Here is a 17,570-nt window from a genome sequence, read left to right as displayed (position 1 = left end):
TCTGTTGTGACACATAACAGACAACATTCATGTATACTGTAGCGTTGCCGGTACCCGTGGTTCAAGTAAGTCCGGCTCACGCTTACATTAGCGCTGCCCTGGCGTGCTTCCCTTGAAGGAAGGAAGTCCTGCTGTATAACATTCACCTTCAGGCAGGAAATCAAAAAAACACAAAGAGTCAATTTTTCCTTGATCCTGCAATATCCACTTTATTCAGTGGTAAGGGCAAGAGTTGACATACAAATAGTCCAAGAACAAAATCACAAAAATCAATCCATGTCAGCAAAACCAAACTAGTGCTAGTCAAAAAGAGTAGGTTCCAGCTTTAGCCTTTCCTCAGCAAGACTAGGTAAGTAAAAAGAAACAAACCACCAAAAGCAAAAATGCGGCTGTCTTTACATTCAGACAGAATAAATGTTCAACACATTTTCAAAAGCCCTGTGCACAAGCCTTAAGATAGTCCGGCTTGACCCCAGCCAACTCAAAAGGAGTTGGTGGGGGGAGGGGAGCAAGCGAATCCACTAATTAAGTTTCTGAATTTCAGAATGCCACTAATGGCCCCACTAACCCAACCTGTTTGGACTGTGGATTCTCCCCACAATACTTCCCTCGCACACTCTCAAGCAGTAACAGTTTCAGCCAGCTTAACTTGGCTGGAAGTTTTAAACCTCAAAAAAAACCACTTTTTTTTTTTTTCCTTCCTGCTTCACCCAAGCAGGGCAGTCCCAGCCAGCACAAGTCCCAATCAACTTATAAAGGAAAGCACCCTTTCCAAGCAGTTCAAAAACATACACAGTGGGCTAATCAACCCCCAAACTTCCCAGCCCTGCCACTTAGCTGTCTTCCATCAAGATGTCTTCAGGCAGACTGGGAGTTTCCAAATACTCCATAGGTTCTTCTGTTGCTGGCTGGTTGGCAGAAAGGTCAGTGTCTGGCTCCTGCATTTCAAAGTCCTGGGACTCAGGAGCCGAGCTGGGAGAGACCCTCTCTGGGGCTGGCCCCGGATAAACTGCCTTTCTTTTTCCCAAAGCAGCTTCCAAAGTACTCAGGTGAATACGCCCTGCCCTTGGAGGGGGAGGAGTTACCTGCAAAATCTGCCTGGCTTTCTTTGGGACTTTAATTATTCCCTTCAGCTGTGAATAACCAGGGGGAGGTGGATTCCTCTGGGGCTGTTGTGGGCTGTTCTGCTCACACTCCTCTCCTCCCTGGAGATCAGAAAAACCTGCATCCCAGGGAAAACCAGCCTTCTCCTTAACTCTGGTCACAATCCTATCCCCGTGATCAGCTCTCTGGATTACTGGGCAGGGTTTAACTAAAACCTGTCCTGGCAAAGGCTGAGCACCAGGGATAGGATTGTGACAATACGACACACCAAACTCTACAGTTTACAGCTGAACAATGCATGCCTACCTATTTAACATAAGAACATAAGAATAGCCATACTGGGTCAGACAAATGGCCCATCAAGCCCAGTAGCCCGTTCTCATGTTGGCCAATCCAGGTCCCTAGTACTTGGCCAAAACCCAAAGAGTAGCAACATTCTAGAATCTCAGAATAGCAAGATTCCGGAATCCCAAGTAGTAGCAACATTCTGTGCCCCCTATCCAGGGCAAGCAGTGGCTTCCCCCAAGACTTTCTCAATAACAGACTATGGACTTTTCCTCCAGGAAATTGTCCAAACCTTTCTTAAAACCAGCTACGCTATCCACTCTTACCACAACCTCTGGCAAAGCGTTCCAGAGTGAAAAAAACAAAACTATAAGTTTAGAATGAATTGTCCTATCCCATATCATAAAGATCTATGCAGCACATCAGTCCCAGATTTCGCAGTTGTAATTCAACCACACAAATATATATTCAATTTTGGTGTCACCTCAGAAACAACAACACAAAATCCCTCCACTGCCAGGTGTTATGAAGTAACACAAAAGCCTACAACTGTGCTACTCAGAATCTATGAATGGTAGAGCTACTACATTTTTAGTTGGGGTTGGAGGCAGCAGTTATTATTGGAGGAAGTTGGGAAGCAGAAACCGGGATCAGTCATGGGGATTTCAAGAACTCGACTCTCAAGATTTCTGGTCTTCCCAGCTTGCAGGTAATGATGGCTGAAATGAAAAAAAAATAGGCTTACTGTCTATACCAAATATTTTATAATATATCTTTCACCTCTTAAGGACACACCGATTGAGAACCACTGCCATAGAGGGATCCATAGTTTACAATTTTTTATATTGTAGTTCCTTCTAGCTTTGATTTAATGAAATATAGATGACATTGATGAGGAATGGCATATCAAATCAATAATAATAAAACCCTAAGCGTGCATGCCTACCTCTGTGATTCTTGCCTCCGTGATCCATAGCTCCATGGCAGAGTAGGCAGAGACGTGGTAGTAGCGGCGCATGCCGCATGCACGGGTGGCGTTTTTCAGCACGTGCCTCCACATGCGCAGTAGAATAGAATCACCGAGCAGGGAGGAACCGCCGAGCAAGGGAAGCATCTCAACTCAGTGGCAGCAGGAACCGCCAAGCAGGGAAGCGTCTCAGGGCAGTGGCAGCAGTCCTGACCTGCCAACCCCCCCCATTCCTTGCCCAAAGCAGCTGTTCGCGGCAAGTCCTGGCAAGGCCTTTCCTCTGCTGCATCACTTCGGATGCGGTAGAGGAAAGGCCCTGTCGGAGCTGGCCAGAAATAGCCTGTTTACAGCGCTGCCATTGAAGAAAGAAAGAAAGACTTACATAAAGACAAGGGGCAGGGAGACAGAAAGAAAGAAAGAAAGATGGGGCAGGGAGAGAGACAGAAAGAAAGAAGTTCGACACATCTATTCTAGCATCCGTTAATGTAGTGAGTAATAACTTGTTAACTTGGAAAGTATGTAGTGACACCCATAAAAGCGTAACTGAAGGTTGCATAATAGACACAAGCCCAGATGCACCCTCTGAAGAGGTAACTCTTAATTGGTCACTAAGGGGTCCTTTTACTAAGGCGCTCTAGCTGTTTTAGCGCACGTTAAAACGGCTAGTACCCCTTAGTAAAAGGACCCCTAAGATCCTGAAACTGGGATAATGCTCACCTTTTATAAATTGGCTTGGTTTCATCACTGTTAAAAACTCATTATTTGGATTTCCTAAATGTCATGTTTTAATAGTACAAAACAAAGAGAAATCCAATGGGTATGCAGTGAAAGTCTATCCGAAATAGTAATCCCAAAACATGGCTCTCATTTACATGGAATACGGACCCAACACGGTCCGTGTTTCAGAGAAACACTCCTTCCTCGGGGGTCTGAGATATCCTATGTAATAATAATAACAGTTTATATACCGCAGGACTGTGAAGTCCTATGTGGTTTACAATGATTAGAAATGCTACAGATTGAGTAGAACTAATATAGTTAAAATCTAGGGCCTAACAGCTCTAGAGATCAGTTATTGTGGGAAAGATTGTGCAAATCAGCTTCCTATGTACTTTAGGAACAGATATGTTTTTAGGTGTCTCCTAAATTCTAAAAGAATAATGAAGATGAAAAGTGAGGCAATTTGGAAACTCCCACAATGACTATGAACCTCATTGATTAGGGTTCAATTACAATGTGGCATATGAGCCATCAGTTCTCCTTGTATGTAGCTTGTGTTATTGTCTTTCTTCAAAATAAATAAAGACTAGAAAACAGCATGTGTTCATTTTTTACTTATCATTTAATGTCTCTAGCATGCCCCGACTGGACCCGTTTCGCCCATAAGGGCTTTTTCAAGGGTTCTTTGAGGAGCTCTTTTCTTAGCGTCCTCACACTTCTGGGGCTAGGACATTGTAATTGAACCCTAATCAGCGAGGTTCATAGTCGCTGTGGGTGTCTCCTAAATTCCCCATAAGTATTGGCAAGCATAAGTAATTGTATCACCCATAGAGAGTCATACGGAGAACAGCATTGTTGTATAAAATAATTAAAATTTGTGATTCATAGATAAAACTTCCTCCAGGCTAATGCACAGTTTAAAGACTGCATCCGGTTGCCTCACTGTGACTAGAGGTCTGCACGGGAACGGGGATCGCGGGAATCCCATGGGTCCTGCTGGGGTCCCACGGGAATCCCCCCAACCCACGGGACTCCCACGGGGATGGAAGGCTTTGGAAGCAGGGTTCGTCCATATAATATAATGGACACGTCAGCCTTAGTAAAAGAGGGGGTTTATAAGTTAATTATCTGAACAGAAAACAAAAAAAGGGTTCCACCAAAGAGATTCCACAAGGAAAACAGCAGCGCAAGCACAAAAGAAACTGTGGAATTGATGATCCTGTCAGAAGTAATTGCTGCTTTTTATGGGGACGGGCGGGGGTGGAGGTAATTCCTTGCGGGGATGGGTGGGGACGGAGAGGATCCTGGCGGAGACAGGTGGGGACGGAGAGGATCCTGGCGGGGATGGGTGGGATTTCTGTCCCCGCGCAACTCTCTAACTCTGACCCATACACTCCTGAGTGACATTCAGCTCATCCTGAGGTGTGAACAATTGTAAAGGAGGACCAAACAAGTGGTGGCTGATTTTGAAATAATTTGTGCGTTTTAACATCGAGAGTGAGGCCCTTCAATTAACTTATTTGAAAAATTTCCTAAATTTATACTCAAAATTTCACTAGGAGCTTAAATTTAGGAACTTGAAACATAGGTGACCAAAAGAGTAAATTTAAGAGAGTGAAAATCATTAGAAGCTTGGCACTGATTTTCTTCAGAAGGAGCTGGATTCTGTGTATTTTGTCTAAAGCTGAGAACACGGTTTCGGGCGTGCATTACAGATTCACATGCCACTAAGCCCCCCTCCCCCCTCCCTTTTACAAAACCGTAGCGTGGATTTTAGTGCCGCCGCAGTAACAGCTCTGACGCTCATGGAATTCCTATCCGAGTTGGAGCTGTTACCGCCGCAGCCGACGCTAAAAACCGCACTATGGATTTGTAAAAGGGGGTAATTTAAATAGTTAGGCAATAGCAATTGATTATTGGTGTTAATAAGCATGTAATCTTCCTTTTAAATTATTTTTAAAAATTTTTATGCTGTTAGTGCTTAGAAAGGGCCTCATTCTCAGCAGCAAGCGCTCATTGTTCAAACAAATGTGACAAGCACCCCTTCTCAATCATCGCTCTATTTGCATTGAATTATAAATAGTCTCTTCAAAAAAAATAGCCCATTCAACAAATAATTCAAATCGTTTCCTCCTTCTGCTTGTACTTATCTTCTGTTTAATGTTCCAAACTAAAGCAATTCTCTTGTCCATTTCAATGATTTTCATGGTGAACAAAAATTGTATCAGCTTACGTTACTGGCTCAGCAAACCTTCAGATAATTGGGATCCTGGTTTTGGGATAATGCTAAAATTAAATAATAAATTTTCTGCATCCTTAAAAGTTCTACTATTTATTATAACATTTGTGTGTCTCACTTGTAGGATTTCGTTGTTCCTCCTTCATAGTAACCTACTGAAGCCCTCTCCACCCCAGATTGCTTATAAATCAGTGGCCCTAATTAAAGCTCACACCCTATTGGATGGCTCTGTATGAAAAAAAATCTTCTTCCTAAACAATCATTACATGTTAGTCCATTCTACTTCTTTGTCTAAACCAGGGGTAGGGAACTCCGGTCCTCGAGAGCTGCGGGTTTTCCCCAATGAATATGCATGAGATCTATTTGCATGCACTGCTTTCAATGCATATTCATTGGGGAAATCCTGAAAACCCGACTGGAATACGGCTCTCGAGGACCGGAGTTCCCTTCCCCTGGTCTAAACCAAATGGTACAACTATGTTCCTGTGACAGGGTGAAGTTCCCTGTCACTGGCCAGCCCTAGAGAGAGAGTCTGAGCAAAGGACAAAAAAACAAAAAACAACGAACAACCAATAGGTCTGCAGTAAATATGGTGAATCCAAGCACAAAACTGTGGAGATAATGTTTGTGATGCATGCGTTTATTTGGCGAGGAAAGAGGAGCACTCGATCTCCAGGGGATGTGAAGAAAGCGAGCTCAGGAGGAAGCCAGGAAGGATTTTCCTGTATATTTTGTTTTGCATCCACATTGGCTCTTTTCTTAGAACTCATACCTCTCTGGACCCCTGAGGAAGATGGATCAGTTGAAACACGAACGGTGTTGGGTTCACGTCTTTTAAAGAATATGTGGATCTTGCTGTTGTAATGTGATTCTACATCATTTTGAGAGAGTTTGAGCAACAGAAAACAGCTAACTTGCATAATATCCTGCAAAGCCTGCTGGGAGCTGTCCATTTTCCCTGAGGGAACAGTGCTGCTGAAAAGCTGAGAAGATCAAGGGCAGAAAGCTGTCCAGGGCAGAAAGCTGAGAAGCTGAGAAGCTCAAGAAGCTCCTTTTGGAACCAGGTAACCCTTGAGGGGAGAAATGCTGGTCTCTGGCCTAACTTCAGTGAGCCTGTTAGACTGGCCTGCTTATTAGACCTTAGGGGTAACCAGGAGGGCAACTGGCAGAGGGTCTTTGAGAGACCAGGGTAGTGAGAGACAGAAAAGTCTTCACAAGAGGCAGCTGGAAGAGCTGGATGGAGGTCCTAGGCTGAGAGAGGGGGGGGGGGGGGGGAGGGTCTGAGGAGAAACTGGTGGAGGGACTGGCAGGAACAGTGGCAACTGGTGGAGAGACTGGTAATGGCACCAGAGGCTGTCAAAAGACCCCAGAGAAGCAGCCTGATAGACCTGGAGACTATTGGCCGAAGGTCTAGCAAGTGACTGACGGAAGGACCAGCAGGACAGGTGACGACTGGCGGAGAGACCAGTAATGGCTCACCACACAATATGAGGGGGTTATGGTGAGACGCATATCTGGGGCATTTTGTGTGAGGTCACTGCAGTGCCCCCAAGGGTGCCCCTCTGCTCTGATGGGATGTCTGTGCGGACATTCTACTACAAATGCTGGCCCCTCCTACATTCCAATGGCTTGTTATGTGCAATTTTCTTTTTTTTTTTTTTTAATGGTTCAAAAAGATAGATGCACTGAGGACAAACGTATCTGACAAATGGCCATTTTCAAACAAAAGATGGACACTTTCTTGTTTTGAAAATTGCCTTGTCCGTTATTGGATTTTTCTGCATGTTCCGCAAAACAGCCAACGCGTATTTATATGTCATATTGAAAATGTCCTCCCATATTGCCTTTAGGGCTCCTTTTACGAAGGTGCACTAGGGTTTTTAGCGTTAAGGCCCTAGCGCAGTGTTTTTCAATCTTTTTACACCTATGGACCGGCAAAAATAAAAGAATTATTCTGTGGACCGGCATCGGTCCGTGGATCGGCGGTTGAAGAACACTGGGCTAAGTTGTGGGCCAGACCCCGCCCATCTCTACCCAATCTCCACCCCAGACCCCGCCCCCATAATAGTACTAATTGCACCTTGCATGTCCCGTGCCTCATCTGGAAGCCTTCCCTCTGATGTTGCAACGTCAGAGAGAAGGCTTCCGGTTTAGGCGCAGGATGCCCGTAGGAGCCACTGCCCGTGGCTTTGTGCACTGAATCGGTTAGGAAGAGGGAGCTGACTCAAAGATAACACCGCATCGATCGCACCGTGGACCGGGGGTTGAAGAACACTGTTTTGGGCCTGATGCACGTGCTGGCCCTGTGGACCGGCAGGAAATTTCTGTGGACCGGCACCGATCTGTGGACCGGCACCGGTCCGTGGACCGGTGGTTGAAGAACACTGCCCTAGTGCACCTTTGTAAAAGGAGCCCTTAGTGTCACCACAACAAAAGTTCTTTATAGTCTAAACCAGTGTTCTTCAACCACCGGCCAATGGACCAGTGCCGGTCCACAGAAATTTCCTGCTGGTCCACAGGGCCAGCATGTGCATCAGGCCCAAAACAGTGTTCTTCAACCGCCGGTCCACGGTGTGATCGATGCTGCGTTATCTTCGAGCCAGCTCCCTCTTCCTAACTGATTCAGTGCACAAAGCCATGGGCAGTGGCTCTTACGGGCATCCTGCACCTGAACCGGAAGCCTTCTCTCTGACGTTACAACGTCAGAGGGAAGGCTTCCAGATGAGGCACAGGACGTGCAAGGTACAATTAGTACTATTATGGGGGCAGGGTCTGGGGTGGAGATTGGATAGAGATGGGCGGGGTCTGGCCCACGACTTAGCCCATTGTTCTTCAACCGCCGGTCCACAGAATAATTATTTTATTTCTGTCGATCCATAGGTGTAAAAAGGTTGAAAAACACTGATCTAAATTACGCATGAATAAGAAAAGAATGCCATAATCTAATAGACTGATTTGCTGAAATACTTTCAGGGATATGAAATTTATAGACTCAAAGCCAGAAAAAGCTATCAATATACACCGAAAAACTGGCCTTGTAAATAATAAACCAGTGAAGGGTGATTGAAACAAAATTATAAGAAAGCTCAGAGATTTGAAACTCTGAAGGGAAGGTTTTGAGGCCTCCCTTAGGGAAAGAGTTTACCTTTCAGCCATAATCCTCTTATGAAAAATGTTTAATCACTCCTCCAAAGGTATTATATGAAAAACCACTTCAAAATACTTCAAAAAATGTCCAACAAGGTACTAGTTTAAAACTTGCAATTGTCACTGCACTTATGGCAAGTTCTAACAAGTTTACTTAACTTATAAGCAGGTTTAGGGGGGGTCCCAACGCGGCCCCGTTTCGATACCCTGCTTCAGGGGACCCGATTGCTGATTCTCTAAACAGGTTCCATTACTTTCATGCTGGTAAAATTTGCTGTGGTGACATGCAGCTGAAGAAAACTGCTGCTGAAACAAAGTGCCTTCCAAATCTTGAAACCGCCAGTTTCAAATCTCTGAGCTTTCTTATAATTTTGTTTCAATCACCCTTCACTGGTTTATTATTTACAAGCAATATCAACCGCAACAGGTGAGGACTCCAGTAGAAATCAATCCTTGCTGATTATAATACCGCTCTCAGAACCCTGTGATGTCCTAACACAATAGTGTTTGGAACCATATTACCAGGTAAATGATGTCTTTCATTGAGTCGGTAAGTTGTATGCAAAAAACCACAAACATGCAATAAGCTCATATGAAGTGCTAAATGTAAATATAATAAATATGCTAAACGCCCATGGGCGTTTAGCCATGCACGAACAATTATGCACTACAAGCCAGCTCTGTGAAAGATAAGTGCAAAAAAATCTTTTAGCATATTTATTATATTTACATTTAGCACTTCATATGAGCTTATTGCATGTTTGTGGTTTTTTTGCATACAACTTACCGACTCAATGAAAGACATCATTTACCTGGTAATATGGTTCCAAACACTATTGTGTTAGGACATCACAGGGTTCTGAGAGCGGTATTATAATCAGCAAGGATTGATTTCTACTGGAGTCCTCACCTGTTGCGGTTGATATTGCTTTGTAGAAGAGGACTTTTTGCCTTTTAGAGTGGTTGAGTTTATTATTTACAAGGCCAGTTTTTCGGTATATAATCTAAAAGACTGCAGAAATAAGTGAGACATTAGGAGCAGAAATCTATCACACAATAGGACAGAAAAGAGAGCAGATAATACAGGTGAACAGTCCATCCCAGAAAGGCCGTGAATATGTAGTAGTAAGCTTCATAAGTGATACAAGTGAATTTACAGTAGTACAGAGGAAAATATATTACCTTTCATTAATAGTTATGCAATACACTAGTGCGATCTGGGAACAATTTGTTCACCAGGAAAAAAAAACAAAACCTAGGACATTTCAATAAATCTCTCCATGGCCTGCCACCCATGGAACCAAGGCAAACCACTTATTTAGGATCCACAGAATTGTTACTTGCCTAATTGATTAGGTCAACTTGTTCTCTTTTAACAAGAAAAGCCAATACATAACTTCATTTCTTGAAAGAAAGAATCATGGGCGTATGAAAACTGACTGCCAGTGAATGTGGCACGGATGAAGAAACAGGATTGGACTTTCAGAAAGTCTGGGACAAGTGTTGAGGATCGGTGGGAAAACCAGAAGCTATGAAGTACCTTTAGAGCGGAAACAGGAGACGTTAACGGGAAGACTGGAGGGGCTTTAGGATCACTATGTGCCATTATAAGGCACATTCACAAATTTCTCGGAGACTCTTTTACGAAAGTTTAGTGTGCGCTAACGGACATCAGTGCACACTTACGTGCCGTATTCTACAATAGCCGCCGAAAGTTAGGCGGTGGCAACTGCTCTACCGCCGCCTAACCTAATTGGTTGAATTGGGTTTAAGTGGAACGATAATTGGTCATGCCGTTGAAACCCAATTAAAATAGCTGCTGCTACACAGCCTCCGGGGCTGGCGCTTAGGTCCCTGGCTGTCAGCGGCGCATAGTGATGCCGAAACCCAGAAATGGGTATAGCTAGGGGCGGCACTGGATTTCGGCATAAAACAAAAAAAAACAAAACAAGAGAGCGTTCTGCTGCCTATGACATAGTTAGGCCTTATCGAGTTGCTTAAACTTGCAGGAAGATGATTCAGCCTGAGATTTTGTGGCTTTGAGTTCCAGAGATGGGGTCCTATACTGTATAGTTGAATGTTGTTTCCCAGTTTACATAAAGCCAGAGTTGAAACTGTGGTGGAAGAGGTAGAAGACCAAGGAGCAAAGACAGTGTGACAGAGTTTATGGCATGAGAAGGTTGGAGAGATAAACTGGTGCCATATTTATTTATTCATTCAATTTTCTATACCGTTCTCCCAAGGGAGCTCAGAACGGTTTACACGAATTTATTCAGGTCCTCAAGCATTTTCCCCTGTCTGGTCCAGTGGGCTCACAATCTATCTAATGTACCTGGGGCTATGGGGTGGGGGTGGGAGGATTAAGTGACTTGCGAAGGGTCACAAGGAACCCACAACCGCAGGATGCCGAGGTTGTAGCTTGAACCACTGCACCACTCTAGAAATCAAAATGTAGTAAAAGTGAGCCAAGTAGAGGACAATGAAGACATTGTGACATCACTGATGAGCTTGGCTCTTAGGCATTGGTGGAATGAGGCATTATGATGTCACAATGGTAGCTCTGGTTATCAGAGGCTGAAACTTGTCACACTATTTTCTCCCAGAGGAGCTCAGAACGGTTTACATGAATTTATTCAGGTACTCAAGCATTTTTCCCTGTCTGTCCCAGCGGGCTCACAATCTATCTAATGTACCTGGGACAATGGGGGGGGGGGGGGGGGGAATTAAGTGACTTGTCTAGGGTCACAAGGAGCAGCATGGGTTTGAATCCACAACCTCAGGGTGCTGAGGCTGTAGCTTTAACCACCCGCCACACTCTGCCATCAATCTTCAAATGGATTGAGATAAAGGTACAATTTTAGATGCTTATTTTCTACATTCAATCTGATCTTCAGACACACATCATTTCTTTCTAGACTCTTCACATTTCCTGTTTGATACTTGAAATCGTAATGTGCATGTTGAAATTTTGATTTATTATACTTCGGCGAAAGGCCAATCATTCAGTTTCAATTTTGTGCATGTCTGTGCTCGGAAATATTGATTGTCAATTTCCTACCTAATTATTGTATCACAAACCTGTGAGCCACCAAGCAATAGATTATCTTTGTTGGAATGCACGGAATGTGAGAACCTATCCTGTATTTTACTTGAATTTAATTAAACTAACTTGAAAATGGATTTAACAAAATTGAAACATCTTTTCTTTATTGTGTCTTTGCTTAAGGGGAATCAGAATGTTGTATGGACAAACCTCCCTCTATATATATATATTGAAGTGTTTTTAAGAAAAATGAATATAATATATAAGTACATAAGAATAGCCATACTGGGTCAGAACAATGGTCTGTCTAGCCAATCCAGATCAGAAGTACCTGGCAGAAACCCAAACAGTAACAACATTCCATGCTACCGATCCCAGGGCAAACAATGGCTTCCCTTTTGTCACTCTCAATAGCAGACTATGGACTAGAGAATGACACGGTGGCAGTTACCCGCGGGTAGCTGCGGATAACCCACCGAAACGGTGAGGGGGGGGGAAGTGCTCACTGCGGGCACGGGGACAAGGCCATCCACCGCCCCATGGAGCGGTGAACGGCCTTGTCCCCGCAGTTAATGGAGGGAAGGCGCGCGGTAATCAATCGCGCGTGGCCCCCCCTCCCTACCTACCTACGGCCAAATCTATCTCCCTCCCTCCCCCTTACCTTCACGGCACTTTCGTAAAAAACTTACTGAAGCCGTCGAAGCCTGCCTGCCGGCAGTCGCGTGTGTATGGGCGGAAGCTTCTCCTCTGACTTATGGGACAGATTCTGTAACTGGGTGCCTAAAAAGATAGACACCTAAAGTTAGGCACCTATTTCATGGCAATCACATGAAACCAATATTTAGGTGCCTATTAAGCGCCTAAAATGTAGACCAAGGTTTTAAAAGCCTACATTATAGGTGCCTAAGTATAGAGACTCGCACCTAATGGTCCTTCTCTGGTCGTAAACATGCCTACTTTGGAGTTAGGCACCTTAAGACAGACACCTATCTTATGTAGAATCGTGTCTCCAAAGGGGCCTGGCCATGCCCTGTGGCAGTGCACCACAGCTGCAGCATTCCTTTAAATGAGAAGAGACGGACCCGATGAAATCATGGTCCGTCTCTCCTAGTGCCTGCAAAGTTCCGGCACCAGTTCCAGCAGAAAGCAAGTATTTTAAGGCAATTAGCCGGCCACAGGGAACTCTGGGGCTCAGAACAAGTCTCCTCTCGCAACCCTCAGGGCCTGCAAAGTTATAGCATCAGTTCAGTTCCAGCAGAAAGAAAGTATTTTAAGGGTATTAGCCCGCCGCAGGGAACTTCATGGCTCAGAATAAGTCTCCTCTTGCAACCCTCAGTGTCCTTCCCTGATGAAGACGCGAAACTCGAGTCGGGGGGACGGGGATATCAGCACAGTTTTATATGAATAAAGAACAAAAAGAAAATAAGAATTAAAGAGAAGAATTTGAATGGAGTAGTTTTTAAGTGGTCTGGGGTTCATGACAATCAACAATACCTCCATTTCCAGATAAGTTATCGAAGAATTACTCTTAATAGTATTTCTGTAGAGCGTTAGGCAATTAGTATCAATTTGAGCCTTTCTGGTATGGTTGGTTTATGGGGACGGTGAAAGCTATGATGGTCCCCTTATGAACCCCAGTTTGGAGTTACCACCAAATCACGGGGTGTAGGGTCTGAGCATTTCACAAAATATTATATTTAGGATTGTGTAAAGTGTATTGCACAGTATTTTATGATCAGTTTAAGAGCTGTGATAATTGGATATTTAAAAGATAGGTGCCCATCACCCAATTAATTTTTAACTTAGGTACCTATCTTTAGGTGCCTTTTATAGAATCTCCCTCTATATGTTTATAAGTTCTATATAACGCTTCTGCTATGTGTTGTCGCACACCCGGTACTGGCTGGTCAGAATGGCTACCGGGTGCTGCGCACAAACATAGTCCTGGACGTGCCTTTGCGAATTGAAAGGCCCTGCTGGTGGTGATAATGTCAGGAAACACAAAAATGATCAGGATACCTGAGCTTTTAAAGATAGCAATACTTTATTTAACCACAGCGTGGTAATACAGTCACTGTGTTAATGTCCAAACGAAAAGTAAAAAAAAAACAAAAGGGAAGCTCAGAAGTCCCTCTGGTACAATAGCCAAACATGAGCAGCCCTTTCCTCAGGGTAAGTAGTCCTTGGTATTGAAACTTAAAGTCAGTCTATTACAGTCAGCACACTGTGTTAGCCTGAGTTTACTACAGGCTTCTCCCCCTTGTAAACCAGACAAGCTGGCAGGGGTGGGGAGTTGTTGAATCCACTTAATTAACTTGCCAGAAAATGGCCCCTCTATCCCAACCTAAGATCTTTGTGGATTCAGACCCCACAACTCCCACTGAAAAACAATCAATAGCTAACTTGTCTTTATCACCAAAGGAAAAAAGGAAAAACAAAAACACAAAACAGAGTTCACAGTCCTTCCAGGAATAGAAGAATTTCTTTAGGGTGAGTCTAAACAAGAATGCTCACACACACACAGTCCCAGCCAGCACAAGTTCCAGGTGCCTCAAAACACCAATCAGTTTTGTCAGGGAAAAACAAACACAAAAGAAAAACAACTTAACTTTCTTCCATGCAGTCTTCTCCAGGCTCACAGGTAAAATCCATTGCTTCCTCAGGCAGGCTTGTCAGAGGAAAATCACTCAGGTCCTTCATTTCAATCTCATTCCCTTGCTGAGCCAGCACCTGGCCATAAGTCTCCTTCCAAGGTTGGATCCAGACTGAATCTTCCCAGCTTGGACTACTGGTTATGACCAGACCTGAGAAAGCCACGCCCTATCCTGAAAGGGGAATGGGTTGGCTTTTGCTGAGCCTTCTGGTGTTGCTCAATTAGTCTCAGCAGCTGAGTGCTAGATTGATTAAGAGACTGCCTACCAAAGTGCTTTTTACCAGGGACTGCTTTAGGGTCAGGGAAGTTATCAAACTCATCCTGCTTCCCCTTCTCCCAGGGCTCCTGCTCTTGGGCACTCTCATCAGGGTTAGAATCCTGTTCTCCACTGTTAGAACTGCTGCCACATTGATCAGCCCTTTTAAAGATTAGGGGTTTTTGTATTCTCACAGGCACAAACCTGACCTCAGTATCGGGTTTGTGACAGTGTAACCCACCTAGAACTTCAATCTGCGAGGATTCGGTGGGATATAAGACTACATTTAATATACCACAACATATTCAAGCCTCTTATCATACATCTTATGGCACAAACCCTGCTGAAAATCTTCAGTGGAGGAAACTGTCACCACCAATTCAATTATAAAGAACAGTACTGAATTTTTAAGCTTCATTCAGTGGATCTGAGAGATTTGAACTCTGAATTGGAATTTATGTCCCTAACAATGTGCCAGACTCTCTGTTGTTTTCAGATAACCTAATAAAAATAAAAATGAATACTGTTACTGCTAGGTATTGTATGAGTAGGCAAATCTATTGTTTGCTCCTGCAAACAGGATAACAGTCATCTCACTGGGAGCAATTATTTAAAGTAGACGCTAACAATTATGAGGCAAGTACCGTATTTGCCGGCGTATAAGACGACTTTTCAGTACCTTAAAATCCTCCCCAAAGTCGGGGGTCGTCTTATACGCCGGGTACAGTTTACATGCCCTTACTTGCGGGGCTGGATGTACTCAGTCGCGCGGCTCTTCTTTTCCCTACCTTCTCTGCTTGCAGCACAGAGCCGAACGGAAGTCTTCCCGACGTCAGCGCTGACGTCGGAGGGGAGGGAGGGCTTAAACAAAGCTTAAACAAAGCCCTCCCTCCCTCCGACGTCAGCGCTGACGTCGGGAAGACTTCCGTTCGGCTCTGTGCTGCAGGCATGGCAGGTAAGGAGAAGGAGAGTAGCCTCGCGGTACCAAGAGAGAGGGGCGGCCCGCCCCGCCCCGGTTGCAGCACAGCCGGCCAGGTTCCCTTACTTTTGTGGCACTTCCCCGACCGACCGATAACAGCCCGGGTCCGACAATCCTCCCTGCCCTGTAGCCGCGAATCTAAATACCTTCTTACAGCAGCTGTAAGAAGGTAATTTAGATTCGCGGTTAAGGGCAGGGAGGTTTGTCGGACCGGGGCTGTTGTCGGTTGGTCGGGGAAGTGCCACAAAAGTAAGGGAACCTGGCCGGCTGTGCTGCACCCGGGGCGGTAGAGAAGGTGTGCGGAAGAAGGAGTAGTCTTATACGGCGAGTATAACACAAAACTCTATTTTTTAACTAAAAGTTGGGGGGTCGTCTTATACGCCCAGTCGTCCTATACGCCGGCAAATACGGTATATTCATAAAGGATTGGCATGCTGGCAAAAATCTCACTGTGCTACAGTTTGACATTATCATGGTCATCTAGATGAAGCATGGCCGAGCCTCTACAAATTGTGCTGTCGGCGGTTGCTGCTTAAAAAATGGCCAGAGTGGGGTCCCCGCGGGAGTCCTGTGGGTTAGAGGGATATTCAGTAGCAATAGCTGCATAGTACTACTGAATATTTCCTCTGCCCAACTTGGCACTAGCTTGGATGAAGCCAAAGTGACCATATTTTATTTATCATGCCCATAAACAGTAAGAAGTAATCCTACTGCTGTACAGCACTTCTTTCAGAACAACTTGACTGCTATATTTAAGGTCCTCAGCGGGCCACCACACACTCAAATCATTTCATAGTGTGGGGCTTTATGCTCCCATTCGTCACTGGACCCTTAACTATGATTATAATTTAAGTTGAAAAAGTTTTTTATTATTAATAATGCTAAAATTACTTAGCTTTTGGTTTTGACGTTAGCCGGGAGGGTTCAGAAACATCAGCCACCAACATGTTTCGCCCGTGTGACTCTAGGGCTTTATCAAGGCTCCCTCTCCCGTTTATAATCAATTTACTCCCGCCATCACGCCATATACGATGGTTTTCGTATATGGCGTGATGGCGGGAGTAAATTGATTATAAACAGGAGAGGGAGCCTTGATAAAGCCCTAGAGTCACACGGGCGAAACATGTTGGTGGCTGATGTTTCTGAACCCTCCCGGCTAACGTCAAAACCAAAAGCTAAGTAATTTTAGCATTATTAATAATAAAAAACTTTTTCAACTTAAATTATAATCATAGTTAAGGGTCCAGTGACGAATGGGAGCATAAAGCCCCACACTATGAAATGATTTGAGTGTGTGGTGGCCCGCTGAGGACCTTAAATATAGCAGTCAAGTTGTTCTGAAAGAAGTGCTGTACAGCAGTAGGATTACTTCTTACTGTTTATGGGCATGTTACATGGGAATACACTTCTTTCAAAAAGTGGTGATTTGGGTGCCTAGAGTCTCATATTTTATTTATGGCATTTTTTATTCTGCATTATCAGTAAGTTTCTTAGCAGATTACATTCATAACATAATGTAAAAATACATTTCTATATCGATGTACCTTTCAGTTCAAAGCAGTTTACAATATAAGTTATACAGGCATAACAGATTATAAACTCATAACATTTATTAAACAAATAAGTCTTCAATGCCTTTCTAAAAACCTGATAAGAACTAGAATCCTGTATTAGTTTACCAAAATTCCTTTCCCATCATGCAATCTGGTAGGCTAAAATTCTTTGGAAAAAGCGCTTATAAACGCAACGTTTAACTGAAGGAAATGCAAATGTTGCAAGCTTGCGTAGGGTTCATTTTCTATTGATGAAAAGGAAGTGATCGATGAGATAATTTGGTACAAGGCCCGCCGACATTTTAAAATAGAAGCATCCCAATTTAAAGAGTATCCATGCCTCGACCGGAAGCCAGTGCAACATCCGATAGTCCTTTGTCACCTGCTCCGACATTTTTGACTTAAAAATCAGTCAAAGAGGATAAGCTGTAGTCTTTTGATATTCCTTTTATGAGAGGCTAAATAAATCCTATTACAGTAGTCAAACAAAGTCAGAATCCAGGACTGAACATGAAGCCTAAATGCGGGAAAATCAAAATATGCTCTGATTGTCCTAAGCTTCCAAAGCGTAAAGTAGCATTTCTTAATCACAGCATTCGTTTGAGCATCTAAAGTCAAATTGCG

The sequence above is a fragment of the Geotrypetes seraphini genome, chromosome 3, assembly GCF_902459505.1.
Source record: "Geotrypetes seraphini chromosome 3, aGeoSer1.1, whole genome shotgun sequence".
Classification (NCBI taxonomy): domain Eukaryota; kingdom Metazoa; phylum Chordata; class Amphibia; order Gymnophiona; family Dermophiidae; genus Geotrypetes; species Geotrypetes seraphini.
The sequence above is the reverse complement of the archived record's forward strand: the minus strand, read 5'-3'. Positions refer to the sequence as shown.